Genomic DNA, 10,033 nt, shown 5'->3' on the forward strand with positions numbered 1-10,033 from the left:
AAACACTAAAAAGAACATTCCAGCTGCTTGTCAAGAGACTGGACATGGAGGGGCAATAGTGGGAGCAGGATATCTGGTGAGGAGCTGCCACATCAACATCTTTTGATTACTCCAGGCCACGTTTTGAGCGGGGCCTCCGATAGAATGTGGCCCAGCCTCACATGCCTTAATTCTGACACTCAGTGACAGTAGAGGCCCTGTGAGGTCACGCTGTGGAGGCTTCTTGGGAAAGTGTTGGCTCTTCAAAATCAACATCTTGGTTCATTCATCTGATGTTGGAGACAATGACTTGTCTCTCTTCATATGTCTGATCAAGACAGTTAAAAACAGAGTGGAGTGTTTCTTTGTCCAGGAGCTTGGGCTGCTCTGGAGTTTGCACAAACACAAATAATCATCACAGGCTCTCAGGCCACGTGTCTTGGGCAGTGGATGTCTACAGAGTGGAATTTCCCAAACACCTCTTAAAAAAAAAAAAAAAGAGACAGGGTCTCACTATGTTGCCCAGGCTGGTCTCGAACTCCTGGCCTCAAGAGATCCTCCTGCCTCAGCCTCCCCAGGTGCTGGGATTACAGGTATGAGCCACTGAGCCTGGCCCTTTGTTGTTTATAGACAGGGTCTTGCTCTGTCATGCAGGCTGGAGTGCAGTAGCATGATTACAGCTCACTGCAGCTTCAAATTTCTGGGCTCAAGTGATCCTCCTGCCTCAGCCTCCTAAGAATCTGGGACCACAGGCATTCACCACCACACACAGCTAAGTAAAAAAAAAAAATTTTTTCCAGAGACAAGGTCTCACTATATTGACCAGGCTAGTCTTGAACTCCTGATCTAAAGCCATCCTCCTGCCTCCGCCTCCCTCCCACCTTAAACACCTCTTTTCCCAGGTTTGAAAATAAAATCCACTCTTTGAGAAGGAGGAAGGAATGAGTAAGAGAGAAAGCCAAGAAGCCAACCAGTCTTACCTGGATAAACACTATATCACTTGTATTGGTTTTACTTCAGTGATACAGCTAATTAAGGGTTTTTTTGGTTTGTTTATTTATTTTTTTTTTTTTAAGTTCCTACTTGGCGTATGAATAGTTTTTCCCTTGGTAAATTTGAGTCTCAAGTGTCTATTCTGTGATTGAATGAAGAAAATCTTTTACACATGGGAAACCATTATTAAATGATTGTGTTATAGAAACGGGTGGATGGGGGCGGGTGCGGTGGCTCATGCCTGTAATCCCAGCACTTTGGGAGGCGGAGGCGGGCGGATTACCTGAGGTCAGGAGACCGAGACCATCCTGGCCAACACAGTGAAACCCCTTCTCTACTAAAAAAGAAGACAAGTTCTCAGGGTGTGGTTGCGGGCGCCTGTAGTCCCAGCTACTTGGGAGGCTGAGGCAGGAGAAGGGTGTGAAACCGGGAGGCAGAGCTTGCAGTGAGCCAAGATCACGCCACTGCACTCCAGCTTGGGTGACAGAGCGAGACTCCGTCTCAAAAAGAAAAAAAAAGAAAAAGAAAATCAAGTGCACAAAATAGTTGCTGTGTTTTACAACATGTTGGATTACTACCTCCCCCATATCTTAAAAAAAAAGTACAATCTATTTACTACCCCTGTGAGATAACTTTTAGAATTAGAATAGAACTTCCCAGCACTTTGGGAAGCTGAGGTGGGTGGATCACTTGAGTTCAGGAGTTTGAGACCAGCCTGGCCAACATGGTGAAACCCCCTCACTACTAAAAATGCAAAAAATTAGTTGGGTGTGGTGGTGGGTGCCTGTAATCCCAGCTACTCAGGAGCCTGAGGCAGGAGAATCGCTTGAACCCAGGAGACGGAGGTTGCAGTGAGCCAAGATCACACCACTACACTCTAGCCTGGGCAATGAGAACGAAACTCCGTCTTAAAAAAAAAAAATAGCCAGGTATGGTGGCAGGCACCTGTAATCCCAGCTACTCAGGAGGCTGAGGCAGGAAAATCATTTGAACACAGGAGGCGGAGGCCACAGTTAGCTGAGATTGTGCCATTGGACCCCAGCCTGGGCAACCAGACAAAACGCCGTCTCAACAACAACAGCAACAAAAAACCTAAAAGTATTTACTGCTCCTTGCTTTGTCTGAGATTCAGAGATTAAGTGACTTGCCTAAGATAACACAGGTAGTAGCAAACTGAGACTTGACACCTGGCTTTCAGAGTACTTATTTAGAGTCCCCTTTGCACCCCCATTTTAAAAATTAAATTCTTGGCTGGGCACGGTGGCTCACGCCTGTAATCTCAGCACTTTGAGAGGCCGAGGCCGGCGGATCACGAGGTTGGGAGATCACGACCATCCTAGCTAACATGGTGAAACCCCCTCTCTACTAAAAATACAAAAAAAGTCAGGTGTGGTGGCATGTGCCTGTAGTCCCAGCTACTCAGGAGGCTGAGGCAGGAGAATCGCTTGAAACTGGGAGGCAGAGGCTGCTGTGAGCCGAGATTGCGCCACTGCACTCTGGCCTAGGTGACAGAGTAAGACTCCATGTCAAAAAACAAAAATTTAAATTCTTGTCTAGATAATGCATTTGCTGCTTCAGGTTTGAAAGATACAGTGAAAAGTCTCCTTCATATCCCTTCCACCAAACAGACAGTTCTCCCTCTCAGTAGACCGCTTTGAAACTTTTCAGAGCCATTTGACACATAGGCAAACATCCATATGACCATATGATTCCTTCCTTTTTTTAACATGGGAGTATCACATATATGTCCTGATTGATAGTCTGCTTTTTGCTTGGCATTTGTTCCATTACTCCCATACTTTAAATGCTTGTATTCATATTTAGTAAAATGTTAATAACTTCTAGTACTAGTTTGTTCTAGTAATTTTGACTAACCAAGATGAATTTCAGAAATAAAATTCTTAACATTATCATTGTTTCTTGGTATGGAAATTTCAGAAGCAGGTTGAACTGAAAAAAGTCCAAGAGGAATAGAGAAATGTCACAAGGAATTGAATCTGGACTGTAGTAGAGATAAATGTTAATACTTACAGATAATGCTTACTATGTGCTAGACAGTGTTCTAAATGTTTTACATATATTTTTGAAGTCTCACAACAGTCCCATGAGACAGGTAGCCTTTATCACCATTTTATGAGAAAACTGAGCCACGCAGACTAACACTTGATCCGGGTAGTAAGTACAGTGGCAGAGGCCTGATTCTAACCCAGGCAGTCCAGCTTAAGAGTCCAAGCTCTTTACCGCTACTCTTTCTGTCTTCCTTTCTTCTCTTCTTTTTTCTTTCTTTCTTTCTTTCTCTCCCTCCCTCCTTTCTTTCTTCCTTTCCTTTCCTCCCTTTCTTTTCTTTTCCTTCTTTTCTTTTCTTTCTCCTTCCTTCCCTTTTTCCCTTTCTTTCTTTCTTTTCTTTTCTCTTTTCTTTTCTTTCTTTCATTTTTTGAACTATTGTTGTCTCAACTATAGTGAGACTAGTCTCACTCTGTCTCCCCAGGCTGAGTGCAGTGGTACAATCATGGCTCACTGCAGCCTCAACCTCCCTGGGTCAAGTGATCCTCCCACCTCAGCTTCCTGAGTAGCTGGGTCTACAGGTGCACACTTCACCATGCCTGGCTAACTTTTTCTATTTTTCATAGTGACGAGGTCTCACTTTGTTGCCTGGGCTGGTCTCAAACTCCTGGCCTCAAGCAATCCTCCCACCTTCGCCTCCCAAAGTGCTGAGATTATAGGTGTGAGCCACCACGCCCAGCCTTTTACCACTACTTTAAATTCCATTTAGATCTAATATTGATAGAATGATAACCATATCAACCAGATTTTAAAAATATGCAAACAATGGTGCCATTTTTTATGTGTGTATGACAAAAATATATAGAGTTTGTATTATAGCTTTTACCTGTTTACACTCTTGGGAAAGAGGGAAATTACTGTGAAGTTATTGGTATTCGAGAAGTAAGTTCCTGGAGTGTTTGCCTTCTAAACATGAAGGTGTGAGAACATGGTTTGTCACACCCAATTAGCCAACAGATAGGCAGTGGAGTGAGCTATCCAGAGACTTAGCAGATTAGCCTAGGAAGGAAGAAGAAAGGGCATCTGGGCACCTGGAGGGAGGGGGAGGGAAAATTGTTTGTATCTGTCTGAGGTTAGGGTAGCTCTTTCTTAGGGAGGCCTTTTCATGTGGACCTGCTGCATATAGAGATGGGAGAATTGGGCCTGAGAATTGTCACCACACAGATCTGAGAATTTAAGAGGAGTTTATTTCCTCGATCGTTAGAAAGAACTTGAAAGGGTAGCAAACTGTGGTCATTTGAGAAGAATAGCAAGTGGTCTATTTGAATGTAACATACTCAACCAGGTTGGGAAAGAACCAGAATCTAGAGCTTGGGCATAAAAAGTGCAAAACCAGGCATTCTTGTAAACCATATACTCTTGTAAACATTGATAAGACACAGCACTGAGTCCTGGGCTTTTCTTCTATAAAGCACTTGTACAAGCTGAGGATCTGAAAATTCAAAATCTGTGATGCCCCAGTGAGCATTTCTGTTGAGTGTCATATTGGAACTCAAAGTTTTGGATTTTGGAACATTTCGGATTTTGGACTTTCAGATTTGGGATGCTCAACTGGTATATAATGCACATATTCCCAAATCTGAAAAATCCCAGAACCAAAGTATTTCTGCTTCAAAGCATTTCAGGTAAAGAATACTCAACCTGTACTACATTGTACTAGACTTGCATTAGATTACCAGTTTTCAAAATTTGTACCTCAGAATCCTTGTTCTGTGTCAATGAAACAGTGATGTCATACACCTTTGGTTCACATTTTAATGTTTTAAACTTTAAAATATTGTATATAAATGTTTATACACACTCAAATGCATCTCATGCTAAATTTTAATATATTAGAGACAACTGATTTGTACCACCCAGTTATCTCAAGAGAGTTATACTGAGTGAAAATAAGTGAGAACCCTAAAAGGTTACATACTGTATGATTGCATTTATGTAACATTATTGAAATAACAATCTTGCAGAGATGGAGAACAGATTTAGTGGTTGCTAGGAGTTAGGGATGGGAGGTTAGGGGTGGTGTGGTTATAAAGTGGTAGTATAAGGGAGCTGTGTAGGGATGGAATAGTTCTGTATCTCAGATGTGATTATACAAAGCTGCAAATGTGATGAAATTTCATATAACCACACACACACACATACTGCATACAAATCCTAGCATATTCAAGTCCCCCTTTGCTTACAAAACTGGTGAAACCTGAATAAACTTGGGATTATACCAAGGTCAATTTCGTGATGGTGACAATGTATTAAAGTTACATAAATAACATTGGAGGAATTTGGGCGAGGGTACTTGGAACTTCCCTGTGTACTTTTTTGCAAATTCCTGTGATTTATAATTACAGTGATTTTAAAATTAAAAGTTGGCCAGGTGCAGTGCCTCACACCTGTAATCCCAGCACTTTGGGAGGCCAAGGTGGGTGGATCACCTGAGGTCAGGAGTTCGAGACCAACCTGGCCAACATGGTGAACCCCCAACTCTATCAAAAATACAAAAATTAGCTGGGCGTGGCGGTGGGTGCCTGTAGTCTCAATTACCTGGGAGGCTGAGGCATGAGAATCACTTGAACCTGGGTGGCAGAGGTTACAGTAAGCTGAGATCATGCCACTGAACTCCAGCCTGGGCGACAGAGTAAAACTCCGTCAAAAAAAAAAAAAAGCAATGCATTTAGAATATTTGACAGAAAATAGAAAATAAGCGAAAGGAAGAAAGTGTAAATTATCTATAATGCTCACACCCAGCACAACAGTCCTTGGAATAGAGTATCTCACTTTGCGTATAGACTTGAAACTTTTAAAATGCTATTTTATTTTTTAATTACAAATTTCTCTTTTCTTTTTTTTCCTCCTCAGAAAGGATAAAAATGTTATTGATCACTAAGACTGTAGCTGTTTGTTGATATTTTGAAATTTTAGGCTAGTACTTGTTTGTTGATGTAACATTATATAAGCACACTCACTACTATTGGAACTAATTGTATTATGCAATAATGTGACTGCCTTATGCATATATCAAGATTAGTACATATTATAAAGTTGTTATTTTTTACCAAAAAGTTTATGACTACCAAGTATTCATTCCTTCATACTGTTAATTTAGAAATGTTCTACTTTTAAAACTTCTGGACAGATGTAATTAAATCCTCAGATAGCATTAACATACTATTTAAAAACACACAAAATCTGAGATGCCCCAGTGAGCATTTCCGTTGAGTGTCATATTGGAACTCAAAGTTTTGGATTTTGGAACATTTCGGATTTTACATTATCATTTGTAAAATATGCTTTATCATCTATTCATCTTTGTGAATCAGGTTTTTCTTGATACCATGCAATCAAAACAAAACAAATTTGCCCAATCATCCATAAGACTGCCCAATCATCCATGATTTAAAGTTTGTGTTCATCATATTGAATAATTTTATTGTTCTCGTTATACATTTGAGATTTTTTTGTTTTGTTTTGTTTTGTTTTGTTTTTAGACAGAGTCTCGCTCTGTCTCCCAGGCTGGAATACAGTGGCGCAGTCTTGGCTCACTGCAACCTCCACCTCCAGCTTCAAGCGATTCTCCTATCTCAGCCTTCCAAGTAGCTGGAACTACAGGCATGTGCCACCATGCCCGGCTAATTGTTTTTTGTGTGTGTATTTTTAATAGAGATGGGGTTTCACCATGTTGGTCAGGCTGATCTTGAACTCCTGACCTCAAATGATCCACCCACCTTGGCCTTCCATAGTGCTAAGATTACAGTGTGACCCACTGCACCTGGCCACATTTGAGCTTCAAGATACATTGATATAATAAAATACTGCTTTAATCTGTTTCTTTTTGAGACTGAGTTTTGCTCTTTCACGCAGACTGGAGTGCAGTGGCTGGATCTCGGCTCACTGCAACCGCTGCCTCCCCATTTCAAACGATTCTCCTGCCTCAGCCTCCCAAGTAGCTGGGATTACAGATGCCCGCCACCACGACCGGCTAATTTTTGTATTTTTAGTAGAGATGGGGTTTCACCATGTTGGCCAGGCTGGTCTCGAACTCCTGACCTTGTGATCTGCCCACCTCAGCCTCCCAAAGTGCTGGGATTTCAGGCGTGAGCCACCACGCCCTAATCTGTTTCTTATGTTATAGAGCCACATAAAATTTCATTTAGAAAAATGTTCTTGTTCTAAAATATTTAAAGCTCTTGGATTATGATTTATAAGTTTTATTTTGTAGTTAGCATCTCTAGGAAAATTTCAGGGACACTTGCTATCTTGTGATTATTGATCCTTTTAAAACCTCAATTGAATTTCAGAAGTAAAGTAGTACAAAATCTATGACAAAATAGGGAATTAAAGTAGACAGTATATTCAACTCCCCTGTGTTTAAAGAGTTTGATTAATTCTTGTACTTTTTGCTAATGGTTAAGGTCTGGGACTCTAGAGTCAACCTGAGTTGAAATCTTGGTTCCGTCACTTGATCTCTTGTCTCAGTTTCTTCCTCCATAAAATGAGGGTAATAATAGTGTTAACTCATAGGATTATTGTGAATATGAAGTGGGCCAGTACATGTAAACAGACCTGGTGCCTAGTATAAAGGTACTCATAAAACGATTATTATTTTAGAACATGGATGAGATCTTACTGTATGTTTAATATGTCTTTTCCTCACTTAACATACCACGGCTGAGCACGGTGGCCATAATCCCAGCACTGTGGGAGGCTGAGGCAGGTGGATCATCTGAGGTCAGGAGTTTGAGACCAGCTTGGCCAACATGGTGAAACCCTGTCTCTACTCAAAATACAAAAATTAGCCGGGCGTGGTGATGCACACCCATAGTTCCGGCTACTTGGGAAGCTGAGGCAGAAGAATTGCTTGAACTGGGGAGGTGGAGGTTGCAGTGAGCCAAGATCACGCCATTGTACTCCAGCCTGGGTGACGGAGTGAGACTCTGTCTCAAAAAAAAAAAAACCAAAAACCAAAAACATATCACGACTGTTTTCCCATGTTGTTAACAATTCCACTAGTAATGGAAGAGAATATTGAGGTCCCTGTGCCCTTACCAATATTGGGCATTCTCATTTTTTAGATATTTGCCAATATGATATATGAAAACTGTCATGTTATTGTTTTGATTTCCATTTTCCCCAAGCATGAGCAAGATTTAATGGTTTTCACATATTAAAAATTCATTTTTTAAATTTATAATCACCTTATTTGATAATGAGGTTTTCATGTTTTTATTAACTGCATTTCTTTTTCTGCCTGGATAAACCTTAGAATTTTTCACATTGATTTAGACAAATGCTAGTACCAAGGTTTTTTTTTTAACTCTATGACAATTTTAATGATTTTTCTTGGTAATTTTTGTCTGTAGATTCAAGTTCAGATGGGCATTTCCCATTCTGATATCATGTAAATATGTGCAATTTGTTAGTTTTGAGAAACGTGACTTCTTTAATCCCCTAGAATGTAGTATACTAGGTGTTACATGAGTCTACAGCATAATTTTTGTACAGGAAAAATTTCGCATTTCTTCTGGATATTGCCTGTTTATACCTTTGCCCATTTTTTCCCCTTCTGGGTTTTTTGTCTTTTCTTCTTACTGCTTTATAGGAGTTCTTTAGATATCACAATGGTTAATCTTTTGTTATACGTGTTACACATATTTTCTCCTCATTTGTTACTTGTCTTTTAATTTTGTTTATGGTGTCTTTATATAGAAATATTAACTTATGTGGTCAGATCTTTTACATAAAATAAATCTTCATTATTCAACCTGAAAATCTTTCACTTCTTTATAGCTTTTTTTTCTTGTTTAGCAAAATCTCTACCGTCCCAAGATTATCTTTTAAACATTTTTGTATATTTTATGTGAAAAATTTTTTCACACTGAACTCTTTAGGTTTGTATGGAATTTCCTTTTGTGTCTAGTGTAAGGGTAGGGATCTAAATCTTTTCTAAATGCATAGGCTTTTGCCTCTCTCAGTTCACTCACTTGTTCATATTTCAAATGCCACAAGGTTTTCCTGCATACATAAGGCCTTTTTCTGTATTCTCTGCTCTGTTCCAGTGACAGGTCTGTCTGTGTTTGTTCTATTACCTCCTCTGCCCCATGGCTTTTTATAGATGTTTGATATCTGGTAGGGCAAATATGCTCATTTTCAAATTTTTCTTAGCTATTCTTTTGAATTTACTGTTTCTGGTGAATTTTAGAATTATTCTGATGAGTTCTAAGACATATCCCATTGAGATTTTGATTAAAGTTGTGCTAAATTTATAGATGAATATGAGAAAGTCAGTTCTCACTGGCAGGTCTTTCCATCAAGGAGCATATTGTATCTGCTTATTCTGGAGTTGCCTCTCTGATAATGGTTTTAGCCTAGATGCTCATTGTGGCATTGTTTTGTTCTAAACACATGTGTTACAAAGATCGTATTGGAGTAAATTAGTTGAGGGAAAAGCTTCGTATCATCTATCCTTGTTTTTATTTCTCTTTTCACCTTTAATTTTGGTCTAAGGAGACTTTATGATATATGGTACATGTACACTCAGGCTCTTGTAATAATTGGCAGCATATTATGATCTATTTTTCTTATAGTCGTTAATTTAATAATTAAGGACCATTTAATCAAGTTGATAACTGTAATTAACTCTTATTGTTAGATATGAAGGATGTTTCCAGTTTCTGAGAGTACACATTAAGATAGTGCTTTTACTCTTGTTTTATTTGAAAAATGTTTCAGGTTTCAGGAGGGTTTTTTTTGAGGTAATATGAAATTTTGTGAAAATATCATACAATATTGCAGCATATAAATAAGAAAGTGCCTTTTGAGAAGGTGAGCATTTTGTTCTCCAAACTTTCAGTCACTGGAGTGCTTCCTTGTTACTTTTGCCATATGTTTGTATCATCTGTACTGTTAATTTATAACAGTTTTCTTAAAATTTACTAAAGAGGCCGGGCGCGGTGGCTCAAGCCTGTAATCCCAGCACTTTGGGAGGCCGAGGCGGGCGGATCAC

The sequence above is a fragment of the Mandrillus leucophaeus genome, unplaced genomic scaffold (assembly GCF_000951045.1).
Source record: "Mandrillus leucophaeus isolate KB7577 unplaced genomic scaffold, Mleu.le_1.0 Scaffold1100, whole genome shotgun sequence".
Taxonomy (NCBI): Eukaryota; Metazoa; Chordata; class Mammalia; order Primates; family Cercopithecidae; genus Mandrillus; species Mandrillus leucophaeus.